The following is a 22,204-nucleotide window of genomic DNA, read 5'->3' on the forward strand; positions in this document are numbered from 1 at the left end:
GAGTGGGTCCTGCCTTGGAGCACTACAAGGAAGATGGGCCACTCTCCAATCGCGTGAATAAAGTGCTTTCAGGCAACTGGCTATTCATCACACTGTCTCTCCTCTCAAGTATGCAGGGAGCCTCAGGCTCCCCATGGCTCAGAATGCCCCTGCGTCCACATCTCTGCTCTCAGGCTTTGCCCTACCTCTTGGCCCAGTTCCAACTCTATTTCTTCCAAGAAGCCTTTGTCAACTGCCCTAGTCTTTTGGGATCATATTCTCTCTTCTGAACTCCAGTAGCCATGCTGACCTTCACTGAAGGCTTCATATGAGCTACCTGGCAAAGTGTTTGCCTTCTTTGGTTTCTTACCTCCTGACCCCAACAGTAAGCCCCTAATGGCAGAGATTTAGCTGGGAATTATTTCTTTGTATCCTAGAGCTAGAAGCATGCCCTATTCAAATCATTCATTCATTCACATTCAAGCTCTGTCTTGCCAACCTGCTCTTTTACGTTTACTATGTGTTGGGCACTGTGCATGTCTGTCTGTCTCTCTCCCCACTTTACTATTAGTACGGTTATTTCTTCTTGAGTGGAAAGAAAAAACAAGATAAAAAGAAAGCTAGACAGATTGTTTTGGGATAAAGCAAATATAGCAAAACATTAACATGAAAATTTACCAATTCTTTCCATTTTTTGGTATATTTCAAATTTTTTTATAATAAAACGTGGGAGAGAGGGGCACAAGATAAATAATCTTTTATAAGACAAACTGCTGTAGAAAACCACATCAAGAATCAGGTCATCTTAAAATTCCTCCCATCTCCCAAAATTTAAGAAAAAAAAAAAAAAGGAAACACAGGTTTCTAATTATTCAAAACAAATACTATGCCACAAATGGAATCTCTTATTAAGGTTCAGACGCAATTTGAAACAGAACTTCTATGTTCTCCTGAACAGAAACAGAACAAAAAAAGGAAACTGGATCCTTTAGAATTTTGGAAAACTAGAATTTAAGTTTAAGACTGTTCAGTTAAAAACCAAGGGAGTTAAAAAAAAAAAAACAAACCATAGGAGTAATGAGTGTGTGTGTCCTATTGGGTCACGTACTTGGCCCCTCAAGACAACTAAACCAAAGAGTAGCTGTGAAATGATTTAGTAATAAAATTCAAATTTTTGCATTAATAACACACTTTCAAAAACATTTAAAAAGGGCATTAAGGTACAGGGAAGAAAAGAGATCCACAAATACACATTAATATAACTAATGCTGAGCTACCATTCACTAACAAAGCAGATTCCAAGTCTCTGTGGGAAACCTATGTACTTAGTTCATTCAGTTTTAGAAAGGAAGTAGTAAACCAATTAAATATCAGCAGGTTTAGAAGTGAAATTTATTTCTGAACATTAATATAATGATAATTCATCAGCAACTACTCTGTGTTTGGAAGTCAATGTTCATAATCAGCATAAACCCCGTTTCACCCTAGACTGCTTGAGTTAAGTGTTTTGCTTACAGTGCGCCTGGCTGATTATGGAGTAGCTTTTAGAGAACAATTTTTAATTAGCAAGTACCTTTAGGTAATCTGAATGTCTGTCATCTTAGAGAAGAAATTGTGTAGTGATGGAAGAATGACATCACTTAGAGGTGAGCAGTAACAATGAAAAGCCTCCTGTAAACCCCCAGTTAACAAACATCTTCAGAACAACCTCAGCCCCAACCTTCTGACAGACAGAAGCAAACATCAATTAAACATTCAACAACCACACATACTATTAAACTATGAAAGACACTGGTCCAGCCCCCTTCTCAAAACATTTTAAAAACAGAGGACACTTTAAGATGGTACCCAGGCCATCAGATGCCCATAACAGAGAAGAAACTGGAAAGTAATGGATTTCTTACATCCCACCAAATTTGGTTTTTCTCTTTCCCTCCCTTCCCTGAACCACTAAATTTCTTTAGAGAGATGACACAATGAATTCTTTTCTCAGCTCTTTAGAATCACACCAACTACTTAAGGGGCAGGTTTTGCTGTTATTGATTGCCTTCAAAAAAGCAACAAAGGGAAAATGGCAGAGGAAAAGCTGATCTTGCGGGGCAGCAGCACAGTCAATTGCACTTTGTCTCCAAGGGGCTCCACCCCCACACACAGACACTTCCATGTGAGCACTGCCTTTCAGAACACAGGGAAGGCAGCCCCGATTCAAAAATTAGCTCTTAGTAGAACTGTTAGACAGACAGGAGAAAAAAGTTGATAAGGAAAAAAATGCATCTCCCCATTTGCTCCTCATCCCATGTGAAACACTGCTTCAGTCTCCAGTGAAGAGGAGCTCTGCCTCTAAGACACAGAAACACTAGGAGAGTGATTATGGGTGTGCTAAACCTTAATAAGGACCTCTATTCCTACAAAGCAAATTCTGGGACTCAAATTCTATTTTAATGAAACAGGAGAACTAGCTATTTAAAGGAACTCCAAACAGAACCACTCTGAAAGGTAAATACTCAATCCCTAAGTAATACGTTAATTTCTACAGTTTAATATATTGGGTTTGCTAAAAGGAGGCTATAATTATGAGAGAAACACACAGCCAATCCCCATCAAGCCTCTCACAGCAATCTTGAGAGTGAAGGAAATGGGTCCTCTGCCCTGCTATAAATTCAAAGACAACACCTGTCTGTAAAGGGTTGCCTGGCCAAGAATCAGCAGAATTAATCATGTGGGCACAGCCCTTAGACACACCCCTGGTGGGGAGATACACAGGAAGAAATAAACACACAAAGACACATGCACACAAAGCCTTTGTTCAAAAACCAGACCATGCCTGGAGAGTCCACACTGAAAAATGCAAGCACACACTGCTTCACCACTGCACGGCAGCCAGTGAAATTTCAGAGATGTCTTTGTGTTCCTCAGCAGCATCCTGATTCTGCCTTTGATATAAAATAATCCACTCTGAACTGCCATGTTCTCATTAATGTTGGTGACTGAGTAATATTAAACTTCCTCAAATGATCTCAAAGCAATTCAACAGCAAGTGCCACCTGCACCTTTTTTCCATTAAGAAAATAAACAAAACCATGCATTTACACTAATTTACAAGGGGAGGAAAGTTTTCAGAGCATGAAAACATTCAGCCCAAAACCTTAAGCCACACCCCTTCAAAGAAACCCATTAGTCAAAGAATTTACATAATTCAAAGGGGAAAAAAAAGAGTTCAGTTCATATATATTAGTACTCCCGGGGTATTTACAAGATTCTTCCAATCTGCTGTGAGAGATCATGTGGATCTCTAAAGTTATTTTAAAACACCTTTCCCGTGCAAGATAAAGACCTATGTGTACTTCAAACTTCCATGTAGCCCAAATGCCTTTTGATTACCTTTCAGTTACTTAAAAACACATGTAATACACACAAAGCAGCCACAGAGCTAAACTGACAGCGATCAAAATATTTTATTTGGAAGCCTAATGAGACTTTTGGCAATTAAGAACTTAAGACAAAATAAGGAAGGAAAGGTGAACAAACATTCAGGACTCCAAGGAGCAGGGCCACAGAAGAGACTCTAACAAAAGGCAATGCAGTGAGGCCAGCACCAAGCACAGCAGAGGCACTGAAGCCACGTGTAAAGAATCAGTCAAGGGACTTCCTGGGTGGCACACTGGTTAAGAATCCACCTGCCAATGCAGGGGACATGGGTTTGATCCCTGCCCCAGGAAGATCCCATGTGCTGCAGAGCAACTAAGCCTGTGGGCCACAACTACTGAGCCTGCACTCTAGAGCCCATGAGCCACAACTACTGAGCCCATGTGCCACAACTACTGAAGCCCACACACTTAGAGCCTGTGCTCCACAACAAGAGAAGCCACCGCAATGAGGAGCCCGTGCACCACAATGAAGAGTAGCCCCTACTCACCGCAACTAGAGAAAGCCTGTGTGCAGCAACAAAGACCCAATAAATAAATTCAATTACTTAATAAATTTAAAAAAAAAGAATCAGTCAAGAAACCTAAATTCTAGCAACAGCTCACTGGGAAACTAGCTGCATTACCTTGGACATATCGGTTCTTCCACAGCTTCCATTACCCCTCTTACTCCAGCCTAGAAAAGAGATGGACCTGAGTTCATCTTCAAGACCCATTCCAGATTCTATGACAGCAGTTCATAAAGGGTGGTCCTAGGACCCCTGAGGGTCCTCAAGACCCTTTCAAAGGAGCCAAAAAGTCAAAATCATGCATGGGTTAAAGGGCCATTCAAAGTCTAAGACCAATGGATTTTAATGTAACACAATACAAAAAGTTCCTTGATACGGTTTCAAAGTCTCTACAGCAATTAACCTTGGAGAAACTACCATTTTTCAGAGTTTCAGTACAGTACCAAAGAATACCCACAATTATCTGAAAAGGATGTTAAAACACTCCTCCCTTTTCCAACTGTATTTTTCATGTACTTCAACAATACAATAAGTCAACAACAAAAGAGTAAGTCACAACAGACTAAATGCAGAACCAGATCTGAGAATCCAGCTGTCTCTATTCAGATTTGAACGTGTAAAACAATTCTACTCTTCTAATTCTTTTGTTTTGGAAAATATAGTTGTTTTTCATTTATAAATTTATTTATTTAATTTATTTTATTGGTTGTGTTGGGTCTTTTTTGCTGTGCGCAGGCTTTCTTTAGTTGTGGTGAGTGGGGGCTATTCTTCATTGTGGTGCAGGGGCTCCTCATTGCTGTGGCTTCTCTTGTTGCAGAGCATGGCCTCTAGGCGCATGGGCTTCAGTAGTTACAGCACATGGGCTCAATAGTTGTGGCTTGTGGGCTCTAGAGCGCAGGCTCAATAGTTGTGGCGCACGGGCTTGGTTGCTCTGAGGCAAGTGGGATCTTCCTGGGGCAGGGATCGAACCCGTGTCCCCTGCATTAGCAAGCGGATTCTTAACCACTGCGTCACTAGGAAGCCTTGTTTTTCATTCAAAAGGTAATTTATGTTAACATAATTATTTTATTATTTTAAAATGAATTAATATATTTTTATTTCTCAGTTTTAATTTCTAATACAGAAAATACTGACCAATATAACCAAAATAAACAAAAGCTCTTTGGGATCTTCAATAATTTTTCAGAGTATAAAAGGAACCTAAGACCAAAAAGTTTGAGAACTTGCTATCCTAAGACAACAAAACTCTAAGATCTATTGTCTTCCCCCCAAATTTTCAGGTATCACAAAGAAAGAAAAATTGGCGTTTTTTAAAAATGTAATGAGCAGAGGACCACACTACATGAACATCATAAAATATTCCATACTATATTCAGATTAAAAAAAACACAAAATTAACCTAATATATAAACGATATACACAGGTTAACCATCAAGGGCAAATTTTCTCAATAACTGAATACTACATTTGCAAAATCCAATTTTCACTTTTACCACTGAATCTCTGCTATCCACATCCCCTTTAAAATAGCCAAGGGCTGAGGTTCCTTGTGTTCAGTGCCCTCCTCGTAAAGCTCCCCTAGCTTATGCCCTTCATCCAAGAGGTCACTGAGAAACACATCCCTGCAGAGTCAGTCCCAGGAGTTTTGAATAAGTAGAAGTAAAGCCCTAGAAGGCGACTGCTGAGGGGAGCAAATGAAAGATTCATTTCATTCTCCATGGAGTCAGCTGAAAAAAAAAAAAGAAGATGGTGGGGGGGGGGGAGGAGGAACGGAGGGAGAGAGAGACAGAGAATAAACAACTGAGCTGGGAAGATAGGAGCTAAAGCAGAGATGAAAGCTTTGGCTATGAGAAGCCTGTGTGACATAGCCACTGCTCCCCAGAGAAATCTGGGCTCAGAAAAAAAATCCCTCCCCCCCGCCCCACATGTTAAAACATCAGATCTGTGTAATCTGAGGGTGGTAAAAAAAAGTTGGATCCCTGGATCTCTAAATACAGGGGATAAGGCAAGAGTAAAAGCAATTCTGGCTAAATATGTTACCATTCCATCTGTGAGCCCTGTATCTCTTTCCACACAGCTCTAACTTCTTAAAACAGGGATTTCAGAGATAAGGGCCAACTTGGCAGGGGCAACTTGGATGGCCCACTTTCCCTAGGCTTACTGGAGCCTAAGCCAGCCCTGAGTCCAGATCAGCCTAAAAGCAGGTCAGGTTTATCTACCAGATAGTGAGGCTGAAGAGGCTTGGAGAGAAGCCAAATCATGCTTGTGTCCCATTCAATTCCCTCACCATAACGATCTCCACTCCTCTCACCAGTCTCTTCCCCAAGTCCTCTGAGACCCCTTCCTCTCCTAAGAGTTCTATCATAAAGCCACAGAGCTCAGTCTAGGTGCTTCAAACCCAGAAAAGTACAAGCTGTGCACAGAGAGGATGGTTTACCCTTCATAGCCCTGCAAACATTCAGCATGAACTTTGGTAAAGATTTCTCTGTATCTAGTCAACCTACCCACTAGACACAATCCTGAAAAGCTCTATGCAAGTAGCATTTCAACAAATCAGAGCTTTTAAAAATGACTATAGCAGGGACCCTTACATGAATCCTTCTATAATATAGACAGCCACTAATTTTCTGAATTGATGCTGATTACTTTAGATTTTCAATTATTATTTCTTTTAAAATAGTTATATCTACCTTGTACACAGGCTGTACACTGTGGTTTTTCCTAAATTGGCATCTACCATAAATAAAAGTTCTAATGGATGACTACTATTTTGCGATACATATTCACATAATTGTACTTCTATGGCTACTCAGGTTTTTCACATTGGCTTTATCAGTGATATGGGCACTCTGTGTACTTAGCTCCCTAACGACATAGGTAAACTCTTCTGGCTCCACTTCTCATTGTTCTAAAATGAATGGTAATAGCTAGTCAGGTATACCCCCCTTATGGTACAATACAAAAATATGTTTGGTCCTTGCCCCCGGTTCCTGGCACAGAGCTCCCAAAACCCTTGGAATTTTCTGAGTGATAGAAGTGTCTTTTGTTATTCATGCCATGCCCCTTTTGACCAGACCTGAATTTATGTTAATGAAGTAATTTAGGGTGGGGTCCCTAGAAAGCCTCAGGATGGGACTGGCCACTAGTAAGACCTAATGACTGAAAGGAACTTTCATTCCTACCCACCAACCTCCAAGATGGGGGCAGGGAGCTGGAGATTAAATTCTATAAAAACTCCTAAACGCTGAGATTCAGAGGCCTTCTGGGTCAGTGAACAGACAGAGGTGCTGGGAGGGTGGCACCTGGAAAGGACAATGAAGCTCCACAACAACCTCCCCACCCTATACCTTGCTCTATGCATCTCTTCCATTTGGCTGTTCTTGAGCTGTATCCTTTACAATAAACCAGTTAACAGAAGTATATTCCTGAGTTCTATGAGTCATTCTTGCAAATTTTTGAACCTAAAGAGAGGCTCATGGGAACCCCTGATTTATAGTCAGTCAGTCAGTCAGTCAGAAGTATAGGTAGTCAAGGACTTGTGACTGGTATGTGAAGTACGGGCAGTCTTGGGGGGCTGAGTCCTTAACCTGTACAGTCTGTACTAACTCTGGGTAGTTAGTATCAGAATTGAATTGTTGAACACCTAGTTGGTATGCAGAGAATCAGAGCATTGGTTATTGGTGCAGGAAAGCATCCCAGTGCCACAAGGATTTATAAGTGACAAATCATAGGAAAAATTTATATCTGCAAAGAACAACAAAAAATGTAAAGATCCATTATTTCTTGACTTCCCACACGCAAAAATAAAGTGTGGTGTTTACTTCAATGCAACAGGTAACCTGTACATTTAAACTACTAAATGTCACATTTCCAGTTGACTTAGATTAGTAATTACATGACACAAGAATTTATAAATAGGAATCCATAGTGGCTTCACCCCCTCAAATCACAAAGGAATTAAAGAACCACAGATAAACCAAATCTGTTTCTAACACTGTTTTCCACATTTTCAATGAGTAATAAAAACTGATTATGAGAATTAGAAAAAAACTAGCGGAACCAAGGAGGATTATTTAGTGATCCTAAGCAATTTAAAATACATGTAGAAAAATAATTTTTAAAATATGCATAGAGTCTAACCATCACCTGTCTATTAGATACCTCCCCCCTCCCTTGGCCAACACACCCCCTCAGACAACCAAACTGATTAGTAGCTACCAAAATGTGGAAGAATTGAATTACACTATTGAGTTCCATTCAAACACAATCCCTTTACTCTCAAGGTGGCATCACCTTTCTCTAGAATGCATGAGGAAGTCAGGATCAGAAATGAGAATTAGAAGAATCCTGGGACTAACTGTGTACATCCCACCATACATGTAAAATAATTCTCTAAGGACTATTTCAGATCAAAGGAGACTAAATGCAATGTGGGATCCTGAATTAGGTCCAGGACCTGGGAAAGAAAATAGCTATAAAAGCCAGTACTGAGGACAACCGTTGATGCAACTGAATATGGACTATGGATTAGATAATAGTATTGTATTTTATTTCCTGATTTTGAGAACTGTTATGTAGTTACATAAGAAAGCCTCTTTAGGAAACATACAATCAAGTATTTAGGGGTAAAAATAAATAAACTTCTAAAAGACAGTTAACAAGGAAGAGAATAAAATCATCTGTTTCTGATTCTCCAAAGATTTAAACACTTAATGAGTACAAAAATATCTTATTTCAAAGTACAAATTTGGAAGATTACCTAGCTAACTATTCTCCCTAGTTAATTAGTAACAAAGTAGTAACAAACTTCCTCTCCTTACAGACACAATAACTTAGGGTTAAAAAGGCTAATTAAGCCTCCCAGCATGCCCCTGAACAGACAGTATGTCCTCCTGCTAGGAAGCAGGCTTCCCTCCCTCTTCCCCTGAGCCCAGCAAGAACTGGAACCATCTCTGAGGCAAACCTCACTTGGGTTCCCTCTGGAACGCTGTAGGTCTGATCAATGTCATAAACAAACAGCACCCCAAAGACAGGTAGAAACTGGAGTCACTAGCTTGCCCTCCCTCTTTGTGTGGATGTGGCCCAGTTCAGAACAGTCTTCAACGGAGACTTATGTAATCAATCTAGATTATGTGTTTCACTGTTACTTTATGGCTAAGGTTACTCAACCTGTGCCCACTTCTTAGACTCATACACACACACACACACTCTTTCTCTCTCTCTCCCTCTCTCTTTCTCTCTCTCCCTCTCTCTCTTCAACATTGTAAAAATATGTAGTTTAAGATTTATGCCACTGAGCCTATCAGAGTTAACTTAAGTCTCTTCTAGTCTAACACTGGACATATATAGTGAAGAAACCAGTGACATCTGAATACTAGCAAAGATAAGTGGGAAAGAAAGTGTGTACCTAACCTAAAGCCAATATAGTAAAGTAGAAAAAAGGCTTCTTCTTTCAAATTAATACTCCTATAATGCTTCTAGGGAAAAGCATATGGTATCTGGACAGAACTCAGGCTACAGATTTTGCAAGTAAGAAGAGAACCTGCAAGAAAACCTCATTTCTGTAAGCAGAAAATAATGGATGCTAACCCTTGGGAAGACAGGCCATCTGTCAAAGACTGGAAGATGACCTGTGTGCGTGTGTGTGTGCACACCCAGTCATGCACCTCCCGTGACTCTTCAGATAAAGATGCTATTCCACAGAGACAAGGCCAAACTTTAATATACCAACTGAGAGGTAATATAATGAAGACACCAAAATAATTCACATAGGGGCATTATGGCCAAGAGATATTGTCATGATACTGGGGATGAAGGGCAAAGGCTGATAGTTATTTGGAGAAAGAATGATCAAAGGGAAAGGAAGAAGGGCTAGCAATTTATTCAGGCCAAAACTTAGGTACCTTCTATGATAAAGACATTGTGCCAGGCACTGTGGGGGTGATACAAATATATGCCTTCAAAAAGAAAACTCAGATGTAGAGCAAGAAGCCATAAGACTCCAAAACAGAAACAACAAAAATGTCATTTTTGGACATCAAAGATGTCTGTAGCATTGAATAAATACCAAATACCAAATCAAATCTAATCATAATTTAAAATTATATCCCTAATACAAAAATGAAAAATGACATTATTGACCCAGAAGGAAATTTACAATGCATTTTTCTCCCCTAATTACATTAAACATATGCCCTAAACGCATCTATACTCTCTTACATGGCTCCTCGGTGCCCAAGGATACTCATTCACCCTAGTACAGTTAACAGTATAGTCTGAGGCAGCATGGTCTCTCTCTAACCAGGGTAAGGCTGCACCCTGGAATTAAACCCTGAACTGCCTCATCAGCACTCACTATGCCAACCTACAACAGTTGGCAACCACCATCCAAGAACAATCTAGCTGGCTCAAAGTGAAGAATGAAAGTGGAACACCTAGAAACAGCTGCCAAATCTCAAGGACAGAGATCCTGGGCCTGCATCTGTGAAAGTGGGCTAATAAAGTTCCAATCTTCTGGTCATTCAGTCAACAAGTAGTCATTAAATGTTCTAGTGACCTATTCTCCAGTGGACATTGCCCCAGCACTGCGGCCAAAATAAAAATGCCCCAAAAAGAGAAGGGGAGTGAGTAATAGAAAAATGACAGGATGAGGAGCTAATCCTCCCTCCTGCTCACCACAGCATACAAGAATAAGGAGTGCAACTCATTGTTACATAACAGTGTGGCGAACAAAAGGCCCAGCTAAGTCAATGGTGGCATCTGCAGAGCGTTATAAACCCAGGGCTAGAGGCTGCACTCAGCCATGCTAATAGATAAACTACTGAACACCCCACATCACAGCTACTTCCAGACTCTCCTTATCATCTCTCCCATTAACTAAAAACAAAACAATGGCTTCCATAACAAACAATTCTGACAGGTGGGCCTCTTCGCATTCAAAAGTCCCCATTTTAAGACTGTTCTGCTATTAATGAAGTTCACATTATTTTTGCACCAGTGTGGATATGACATACTAGGCAGGCCTTTACTTAGTTTTTTGACTTGATATTAGTATTATACAAGCTGTATTTTACTCTTTATAATAAATAAAATATTGAAAATTTTTAAATAATTATACATTTTGAACTTGGACAGGATTCTAAAAAATGCCACTCACATAGAAGGATGGAAAGAACCCATGCAGTTTTGCAAATGCCGTTAGTGCTACTATCTTGATCAAGAACTATGAAATACACTCCATTTCAAATTTCAGAATGAACACAAACCAAGATTAAGTGTGCCATTTTATAGCTTCCCCACTGATTTCACTTTTGGAGCAAAAGCCTATAAAATTATTTGCAAAAGCAATTATTAACTGAGAGTGGGTACTTGAACACTGGATATACCAGAGTCATGAAGGCAGGACAGCACCAGAGGAAGATTTCAGGACAACAGCTCTAGAAACTATCTGGTGGAAACCAACAAGATAGCACCACAATGAACAAAGTACATCTAATGAGTTGCACGAGGATGTCCTGCTTGGCCCCTAGGCAATGGGGAGACCCTGCAAATTCTCCCAGTGCAAAACACCTGGAAATATGGATAAAATTATTTAAGCATCCATTCTAAAGGTACAACTGCTTGCACAAAAAAAAAAAGAAAAAAAAAAAGAGAGAAATCCCCAAGAAGCAACAATGAAAGGCACACTGAAAACACAAATAAGATTTTTTTTTTTTTTTTGGCCTGAGGCTACCCAGCACTGGAGCTTACAGGCTCTTTGGTGGAGCTAGCTAATGGTGGACTCTGGAAGGGCTCATACCAATGAGCACTTCTCAGAACCCCTGCTGCCAGTGCCCCTGTGTCCTCGGTGAGCCACAGCTGTCCCCCACCTCTGCAGGCAACCCTCCAACACAAGCAGAATTGTTTCATTAGAGGAGCTGATCCAAATAACCTCAGAAGCCATACGCAACATAGAAGTTGGTGAATCGCCTCTGTGCTAACCTTCAGCAGTCCACTGGATGGTCACTCATGTGGAGGAAGAGCAGTTACTATGTGGGATGCTGAAGTCATACTTCTAAAAGTAAATGATTCACTAGTACCTTACAAAATGCTTGTGCTGCTGCCACCTATGCCTCTGTCATGAACACAAATGATCCTGATCCTCAGAGCTCTAGAGAGAAACATCTCTGTCATCTCTGTGACAAAGCCAAGAGATTAATTCAACCATTGCCATGGGGACGTCTATAACACTGATGGTACTGACTTGATTTGAGATCTCTGGAAGTAGAAACTTAGAAAAACTTTTACCTATAAGATCAATAACATCTGAAGATCTAATGTAAAAAAAAAAAAAACACAAAACCCCAAACTGTCAAAGTCTTCAAAAACAAGAAGTGTAAAAAACTGTCACAGCCAAGAGGAACCTAAGAAAGCATAACATGGAATGACTAAATTGAATGTAATATCCTAGATGGGATCCTGGGACAGAAAAAGAACATTAGGTAAAAACTAGGGAAATCAGATAAAGTACAGATTTTAGTTAATAATACTGTTTCAGTGTTGGCTTACTAAGTCGAACAAATTTACCATACTAATGTACAATGGTAATAAGGGAAGTTGGTTGTGGAGTATGTGAATATGATCTTCACAATTATTTTATAAACCTAAAACTGTTCAAAAATAAAAAAGTTTTTTTAAAAACCACAAAATACTAGGTGATGAGATCTGGGAAACAACAGAATTAAACACTGAATGGGGGTGGCCATGTGGAATGGTTTGGAGGGAACACCTTCTCCCTAACATGTACACCACAAGAACTGAACCAGAGAAGATGAGGAAGAGTGGAATGTCAATTTGGGACGGATCTTTAGTGGATGTTGAGAAAGCAACATGGATTTTCAAGAGTGGTGCTTTGTGACGTCAAGGCACTCCAGGGCTATCATTGGCTGGAGGAGTTCCTTGCTGACCAATCAAAGCTGATGGGTGTGGCTCTTCATTGTCCCAGGAGGGTATATATAGAGGCCAGGGCTCCTTGGAATAGGCCAGTGTTGCTACAACATGGCAGAGATAAATAAGGTACCGCAGGAGCCTAGCTCAGATACTGAGGTACAAAGCCTAGGTTCGAAACAACCAAGGCCAAGCATCAAAGAGAGGAAGAAAAGGAAGGCACCTTGTGAACGCGAGGAAGATGAAAGTGAGAAGGTCAGATCACCCTACTCATGTACCTCCTCTTCATCCCCCACCCGAGATTTACCCTGCCCTTGCCTGGCACAAAACCCCTCCTCAATCCACACCCACTCTTTCAAAGTTCTTCTTCCCATCCTCCCTCCCCAAACCGATGTCTTTCTGTATCACCTTGTTTTCCAGATACGGAAGATAGCCGTGAAGGTAAAATTGGCCCTTCAGCAGAGTGCGCAAAAGTATAAGAAAGGGAAGAAGTCAACGATTATAGTCTTCTACCGCCGGTGAAATAAAAAAAGAATGAAAATAAGCCAAAGAAGGATGAAGAAATCCCAGAGGCTTGTTGCAGCAGTTCTCCAAGTACTGCCCTGCCTCTACGAGGAGCCAGAGACTTTGCTGCCTCTGTTGTCTCTCCAGAAAAAGCACTGGAGAAATAGTCATTTGTGTAGAGATAACCTATACCCTGATGGTCGCCTGTGTAGAGACCAAATAAAGCAGTCAGATGATGGTTGAAATACCAGCAAGCTGTGTAAAAAAAAAAAAAACAATAAAAACACAAACAAATACTCTTGAGAGCTGACACTATAGCAGTCCTAGGGGAAGAGGAGGGTGCCAATCTTGTAGGGGATAAGATGGGGGACGGGGGATAAAGAAATAATACTCTGGGCTCAAAGAAGCAAAAAGAAGGGACTGTGACCTCTACATAAGGCCAGGACTTTGAAAAGTTATACTCTCACGAAAGAGTGGTCTAGAAAAAAATCTAACCACTGACACAGAAGACAACATAAAATCTTGTTTCAATCTAGGCCAGGGGGGAGAAAAATGGTATCCAATGGGAGTCTGCAACCAGAAGTCTGCCCTCAAACCAATTTGAGGTTGAAATACTACTTACCTACGTGGTCCAAGAAATTAACCAAAACTAAAGTGGTCCCAAGCAAGCAATACATCCTAGTTGCCTAAAAGTAAATGTAAAACACCTCTTGGATATACCTCGACCTGGACCACCAAGATAAAGCCTTAGTGAAGATGAGCTCACAATTCAAAAGTACAAACAGAGGAGGGACTAATCATACAAAAGTAAGAGCCAAGAGAATCAGATTCCTAAAAATCTACCTATACTGGGAAGGGAGAATATCCTTGCATGGATACAACAGAGGGACATCACCCTCTCCTCTGCTCGGTAGCCTGTGCTGGACAAGGGGACAATTTTGGGGGAAGGTCAGTCACCTGTCCAGGAAACTGATAGTACTGTTGCCTCAAAGCCTCCTTTCCTTAAAAACAAGAGAAGAGGGACCCAAGGACACTGGTGTTAAGCAACCCTATAGACAAAACGTCTGAATCTCAACAGAAAAGAATCTGAGCCTGAGGAGGCTCAATCTTTATACATGTTCATAAAGTTCAATCCTGGCAACTTATGTAGGCTTCCCAAAGCATCTGAGACTGGCAATTAGACTGTGCTGTAAAGGAGTGAAAAGTCCTCTTTGTTCTCATCTCTATAGACACTGCCTTCAGGTGTCCCACATCTCCATTATCATCAACAAAATGGGAAAAAATAAAGCTTCCCTCATTTGGATTTGTAAAAAGGAATCAAACACATGATCCTCATTTGTTTCTTAACAGCATCCTATTATAAACACACAAATAACATGCATGACATGTTATTAACACTACATGTTAACATCCCACAAAGCTGTGACTGTGCCCTTTTAATCCTTTTCCCCCCATTATGATATCACATCTGGGCTAGTTTCTTCAACAGGCTTCTGGTTTACCCAAGAAGCCATATATGATTTACTGAATCCTAATAATATTAATTAGCCTCTTTTTTAGAGGGTTAAAGGAAAGGGCAGACTCCAAGAGCCTCTCTCATACTTCTGATCTAGTCCCTGTACCTCCTCACTCTATATTTGGTTAGGCATTCTTGATAACAAATCTCACATCTTCAGTTACATCTAAAGGAGGACCCCAAATCTATTGCATTCTGCTAATTGTGGCCCACAGTGGGCATTTGTTGTTTTCCTGCGTAAGGCAGACAGACAAATTGCTTCACTGCTTTGGGGGAGATACTCTTGACCTATGGATTTCCTGAGTTTTTACCAGGTCCTGGCAGCAGTTTCAAACACTTCAGAAGGCTTGCACCTATATAACGCATTAACACTGGGATAAAGATGCTATAGCCAGCTGACAAACCCTGAAAAGTCCATCAGTAGCTGAATCAATTATTTAATTTTCCTTTCCAGAAGTTGTCTCCCTCTGAGCTGCCTCTAAACAACAGGAAGTAACTGATTTTTAAGGAAAATCTGAAAATAACCATAGCATGTTTAAAGAATTATGTGAGAGGAACTTCAGTGAAGAAAAAGGGATCATGATCTGCAGAGGACAAGCTGATACCCTACAACCTAGTAAGTAACTAATCCTCCCACACCTGGACCTTTTCCAATGTCAGGGAAAGTCAATACTTTCATTATCTGCAGACTTAACAATCAGTTAAAACTCACTAAAGATACTACTGAATGCTTACACACAGAAAACAGTTTAATAGGATATATACACTATTGATACTATGTATAAAATAGATAACTAATGAGAACATACTGAATAGCACAGGGAACTCTACCCAGTGCTCTGTGGTGACCTAAATCAAAGGAAATCCAAAAAAGAGGGGATATATGTATACGCATCCTGACTTACTCTGTTGTACACTAGAAGCTAACACAATACTGTAAAGCAACTGTATTCCAATTAAAAAAAAAAAAAAACCAAAAACCTCCCTACTAGAGAAAAAAAAAGGTTTAAAAGGAATAAACTCTTCTCAGCAAAATGATGAAACAAATGCTATGGTATTCTATTTTCGAACTGCTGACTCTGGTGATTTTTGATAAACACAAGAGGTGGGGGAGCGGTGATGTGTGAAAACCATCACTTACAAACCAAGAAGTTTTTACTAAAATGCACATTCTCTGTATCCCGACATAAAGAGGCTCTGAGATCTTGAATCAGGCTGTTCTATAAAGCTCCAAGAGAAAGAACAGAAGTGATGATGACTGAGAACCAATACTTGGAAAGCACATACACCATATGAAACCAAATCCATTACCTAAGGATTCAGCCTCCTAGGTAGGGTACTAGGCAACAAAGAATAGTGAACAGCAATAGAGGTCCAATTTAAAAAGGGAGAAAGGGGACTTCCCTGGTGGCCCAGTGGATAAGACTCTGTGCTCCCAATGCAGGGGGCCCGGGTTCGATCTGGCCAGGGAACTAGATCCCACATGCGTGCTGCAACTAAGGAGTCTGCACGCCACAACTAAAAAAGATGATCCTGCATGCTGCAACTAAAAGATTCCCACATGCTGCAACAAAGATCCTTCGTGCCACAACTAAGACCAGGTGCAGCCTAAATACATATATACATACATACATAAATATCTTTAAGGGAGAAAAAGATGGTTCCACAAAGATAGTTCTAATACATCCAAACGCCAAAATCAGAAAAATCTTTTTAATAATAGGTTATATCCCTCATATCAGAAATTGACCCTTACCTACTCTAAGTTATTAAAATTGACAAAACAGCTCACCAAGAAGAAGCTTTGGTGGTCTCTAGAATGTCTCTTTCTAGAGAGTGATACGTCCAAAAATTCTGCTCAGCTCAACAAAAACGTATTAAACAACTACTGTCTACTGGGGACACAAAGATAAAGAGTAAACACAGGTCAGGTCAGATGAAGCATTAAGAGGAATGAGACCCAAAGCGAGTTTTGAAGAAAGAGTTGGACAGAGTTAAGTAATGGTAGGGCGGGTTGGAGGAGGATGAAGGGGAGAAGATACTGGAGATGAATAGAGGAGGGAAGAATTCAAAGATAGGGAACTCTATGAACAATAACTGAGAGACAAGAAAGAGCAGAATGTGAAATTAAAGAAATCCAAGAAGGTTGTATTACTGGAGCATCAAGTAGGAAGCATGGGGGAAGAGTAGAAAATGAACCTGGAAAAGCAACTGGGCCAAGATAAGAGCACCCTGAATATGTTAAGGAGATTGGATATTATCCTACAAAGAAGATCAAAGTAACATGATGAGCTCTGTCTTTTATAAAGATCACTCTGCACATACAATGTTATAGAAAATAAAAGCATAGGCATATACAGTTTCAAACTGAAATCCCGATTCATTTTTCACTGTGACCTTGGGCAAGTCAATCTCTCTGGGCCACAGATTCCTCACCTGTAAAATGGAGGTACCCCTTACCTTCAAGGATTATTAAGAGAATGAGGTGGTGAATGAATATAAATGTAAATTGTGCTGTGACGTTACACAGCTCAGTATTTGGCACATAGTAAGTATTCAAAACATGGTCTGGAAGGAATATTTGCTGGAAGAAATGTGTAAGATGGAATAAGAGGAGACAGGAATAGCCAGTAAAAAAGTCAGAGGAAATGCCAGATTTGAGAACTATTTAGGACGTAAAATAAACAGGGCTAGTGGGGTACTGTTCTTCAAGCCTTGGAGAAAGAGTAAAAGACACATAAGACTTCTCTTCCAGGTTTCCCTAACCAGGGCCTATGGTGCTGCTGTCACCTCCTCCTCAGACACCAGCCCAGACTGGAGACCAGATGCTACAACACAGCCTAGCTTTTAGTATCAGCACTGCTGAAGAGACAGCAGGTATATCATGGAGTGGGGACTCTTAGATGTTAGAGAGGCCGTAGTTAATGGCGTCATTTGACCAGAGCCAATGATTTACGTTTTCCTCATTTGGGGTAATGACACCTACACTTCAGGTGCTGCAAGCGTTCATGCGGCATATGACCCAGCAACATAATAAGACTCAATAACTTAACACAACACAAACAAATCCTATGTAGATGTGAAGCTTATTTTACAGTGTCTCTCATGAAAACACTATAGCCTTACCACAGCTCCAGCCCACCTGGAAGCCCTGGTAGCTGAGATAGTACAATGCACATCAGTGTGTTGGTTCTCATACAGGCAACCGATGTCTCACTTAGGGAGAGCCTATTTTTATTTCCAAAATGTGTGTAACATCTTCCACCATAATATGTGCTATCTGGTTTCTAAACAAATAAAACTGGTTTCAGAGAGCTCATCTCTGGAAACAGCAGCTGGGAGACTGTAGTTTTACCCAAAAGTTAAGTAAAAAATTGGCCCCAAGCCCAGAAAACAGGCATTCCTTCCAGACAAAACTGGATAAATCAAGTCTCCAAACAATGAGTGGATACAGTAGGAACAGTAGGAAGTAAAGACATGCAGAGAGCCAGAATAACCCACCCTAAAAGGCCAATCCATACATAGCTCAAGAAGGGAACAAGGAAGGCTCTAGAATGTACCAGTTTTGAAGCAGTCAGGTGAGGCAAAAGTTACCAAGTATAAGACACCAAAGTTCCCAAATGAAAAGTATCTGGAAAAGAGATATTCTCCCTGTTATGCCAAAGATAAAATTTATGTAAGCAGTACAAACTAAATGCTCTATTCACATTGATTCAAGATTCCTTATGAGAGGTTAGGCAGCTGGAAAGATATAACCTGGGGAAGGAAGAATATCAATGGAGAAAAATTCAAGCACATTAAATGTGAAAGAGTAACAGTTTCCACTTCAACAGGCTAATTTATTGATGCTGCTACTGCTTCACAGATCTGATTTCATATAAGGAATGCACTGATTGCACACATCACAAGGTATCACTTGCTACTTTCACTTATGGAATATTAAGAGAAATGAATCTTCAAAGGAGAAAAACTTGTCAAAATGCCCATGACATGGAATTGTTCTTTAAGATGCTGCCATGGCATGTGGTTTTGATTCAAAACAAAACAAAACAAACAAAAACAAAAAAACTACAAGCCTTCCTCTAAACATCTAAAAAAAATTTTTTTTTAAATATTTACTCTGAAGTATCTGCTGTAGAGTCAGTAGACGAAGGGCAAGTCTAACAGGGGCCAGCTGACAGATGAGACCAGGTCACAATTCTCTGATAGAGGAATCTGCACTGAGAGCAACGATTGGGTCAATCAGTGAATTCTAATTTGCCCTAACCAGAGCTTGCAAGACAGACCTGGTGAGGTTCATGAAAAAATCTATCAATATATAAAACAGTTGGCTCTGCCAAAGAGCCTTCTGAACTATTAGAGGAAAAGTCTTTCTGAGAACATAAATAGATACAGTAGAGAAAATTTTAGGGAAGATTTTCAAGACCATTTTTTTTTAAATAAATTTATTTACTTATTTATTTATTTATTTACTTATTGGCTGTGTTGGGTGTTCATTGCTGTGCATGGGCTTTCTCTAGTTGAGGAGAGCGGGGGCTACTCTTCGTTGCAGTGCGCAGGCTTCTCATTGCGGTGGCTTCTCTTGTTGCAGAGCCACTGGCTCTAGGCTTGCAGGCTTCAGTAGTTGTGGCACATGGGCTCAATAGTTGTGGCTCGTGGGAAGCCAGGGAAGCCCTCAAGACCATTTTTACAATATAATGTTATATAAAACATACAGGGGGACTTCCCTGGTGGCGCAGTGGTTAAGACTCCATGCTCCCAATGCAGGGAGCCCAGGGTCGATCCCTGGTCAGAGAACTGAATCCCACATGCATGCCGCAACTAAGAGTTAGCATGCCACAACTAAGGAGCTGGCGAGCTGCAACTAAGGAGTCTGCCTGTCACAACTAAGACCCGGGGCAACCAAATAAATAAATAAATTATTAAAAAGTATATATTTAAAATTAGGGACTTCCCTGGTGGCGCAGTGGTTAAGAATCCACCTATCAATGCAGGGGACATGGGTTTGATCCCTGGTCCAGGAAGATCCCACATGCCACGGAGCAACTAAGCCCATGTGCCACAACTACTGAGCCTGTGCACCACAACTACTGAAGCCCGTGCACCTAGAGCCCGCACTCCACAAGAGAAGCCCACACACAGCAATGAAGAATTGCCCCCGCTTGCCACAACTAGAGAAAGCCCACATGCAGCAACAAAGACCCAATGCAGCCAATAAATTAATTAAAAAAATATATATTAAAAAAATTTTTTTTTAATTTTATTTATTTATTTATTATTTTTGGGGGGGTACACCAAGTTCAATCATCTGTTTTTATACACATATCCCCCAAAAAAAATTTTTTTAAAGTGCAAGGACCTTCCTGGTGGCGCTGTGGTTAAGACTCCATGCTCCCAATGCAGGGAGCCTGGGTTTGATCCTTGGTCAGGGAACTAGATCCCACATGCATGCCACAACTAAGAGTTAGCATGCTACAACTAAGAAGCCAGTGAGCCGCAACAAAGGAGCCTGCCTGCCACAACTAAGGAAGTGGCGAGCTGCAACTAAGAAGCCCACAAGCCGCAACTAAGGGGCCTGGCTGCCACATCTAAGACCTGGTACAACCAATTAAAAAAAAAAGTGCAAAAAACTTATAAATATTTAGATCCCAATTTAAAAAATAGAATTACACATGTGCAAGTATTTATATATACATGGGAAAAAAAAAAGAAGATGGAAATGCACCAAAAGATTAACCATTTTTATCTCTGGGTGATAGTTTTACCAAAAAAGTTATTATTTTCTTCTTTATTCTTTTGTTTTACAATAATAGATATGACTTTATAACTGTAAAATCAGTATCTTTATACATGTACTCTATCTCTACAAAGTCAAAGCATCAGTGAACAACTGTTTGTCTTCATTCCCATCCTGAGCAGCACCATATTTTTCAGGCTGTGGTTGCTCCTAACCATAGCAACATCCAGTGACCAACAGGGCAAGCTCTCACATGCCAAAAAAAGTTCACTGGGTATCTACTACAAGGACCCCATCTTAGCCAGGGTTCACATGAGGGCCTAAAGCAGCATGTGAAAAAGATGATCAACAGTTAAAGTCACCCATGAAAAGCCTTTTCTTGTCCACAAAAATACAGAATGAAGAGTTTTATGTATGTATTCCTGTAGATGTATATACCAAACAAAAGGGTATGATATTGAGAAATTAAACTTCTTGTGAATTTTACTGCTTGGACCAGTTCAGCAATTCTTCACTGACCCTCAGTTCTTCCTCCCCATCCCCTCACTGTTGAATACTTACCAACTCATCACCACACCACCTAAACAATTTCTGCCAACAGTTAAGAATTCTTTACATTTATAGGTTTTGTCAATCACATTAACTGTAACAACACTGACTATATCCACAGCCTTTGGGTATTCACTTAACTGAGTAAAATTGTGAGCATAAATTACCCTACAATTTAAGTCATTAGTTCTGGGAACTTCCCTCCGTGGTAAAGACTCCACGCTCCCAATGCAGGGGGCCTGGGTTCAATCCCAGGTCAGGGAACTAGATTCCACATGCTGCAACTAAAGATCCTTCATACTGCAACAAAGATCCCACACGTGGCAATGAAGATCTCGAGTGCTGCAACTAAGACCTGGTGCAGCCAAATTTAAAAAAATTAAAAATAAATAAATATTTAGTAATTTACTTATTTAAATCAATTAATCATTATTTCTTACTCTCTCTTTTTCCTCCTTTACCAAAGTGTATGACTGAATTTAAGCAAGGTAAAATGATAGCTATAATTCCATTAAATACTTAAAACACCTTTGTATTGGGAGTGAAAAAGGGAATGTTAGTGTTGTTGAAAAAAGGGAATGTTAGTGTTGCTGGGCTTAGTGTCAATTTACTTAAAGATGTAGGTAAGACTACATTTATTAAGTGCCTGACAGAGTTTAGAGAAGAAAGCAATAGAGGCTGAAGTTCAGCTGCTGTTGGAAGGCTTCCTGGAGAAGGCAGACCTTGACACAACCCCTGAAGCAAGGCAGAATTAGACAAGTGAGGAGGGGAGGAGAAGACATTCCACACAGAAATCATGACTTAGATCTGAGGAATGATGAAAAGGCAGAAAGTGCCAGGTTTTCTGGAAAGGGAGATAAAATAATTTATCAATAAATACTGACTAAGCATCTACTATTGACCAGTACTGGTATGTACTGAAGATACAGAGATGAGAGAACCCTGGTCACAGAGTGATGTTTGGAGCCCTCCAGGAATCATCCAGTCAACTAATACGGATATGTAAATATATACCATGAGCAATCTGATAAGTACAACATATGACTAAAGTTCTTCCATC

At 40.3% G+C, this 22,204-nt stretch overlaps 1 protein-coding gene across 7 annotated transcripts in view; it reads right to left on the bottom strand.

Moving 5' to 3' along the window:
• RAD54L2 (RAD54 like 2) overlaps window positions 1–22,204 on the bottom strand; it is a 124,453-nt gene that overhangs the window by 66,213 nt on the left and 36,036 nt on the right. The window lies entirely within an intron of this gene.

Source organism: Hippopotamus amphibius, chromosome 13, assembly GCF_030028045.1.
Source record: "Hippopotamus amphibius kiboko isolate mHipAmp2 chromosome 13, mHipAmp2.hap2, whole genome shotgun sequence".
NCBI classification, from domain to species: Eukaryota; Metazoa; Chordata; class Mammalia; order Artiodactyla; family Hippopotamidae; genus Hippopotamus; species Hippopotamus amphibius.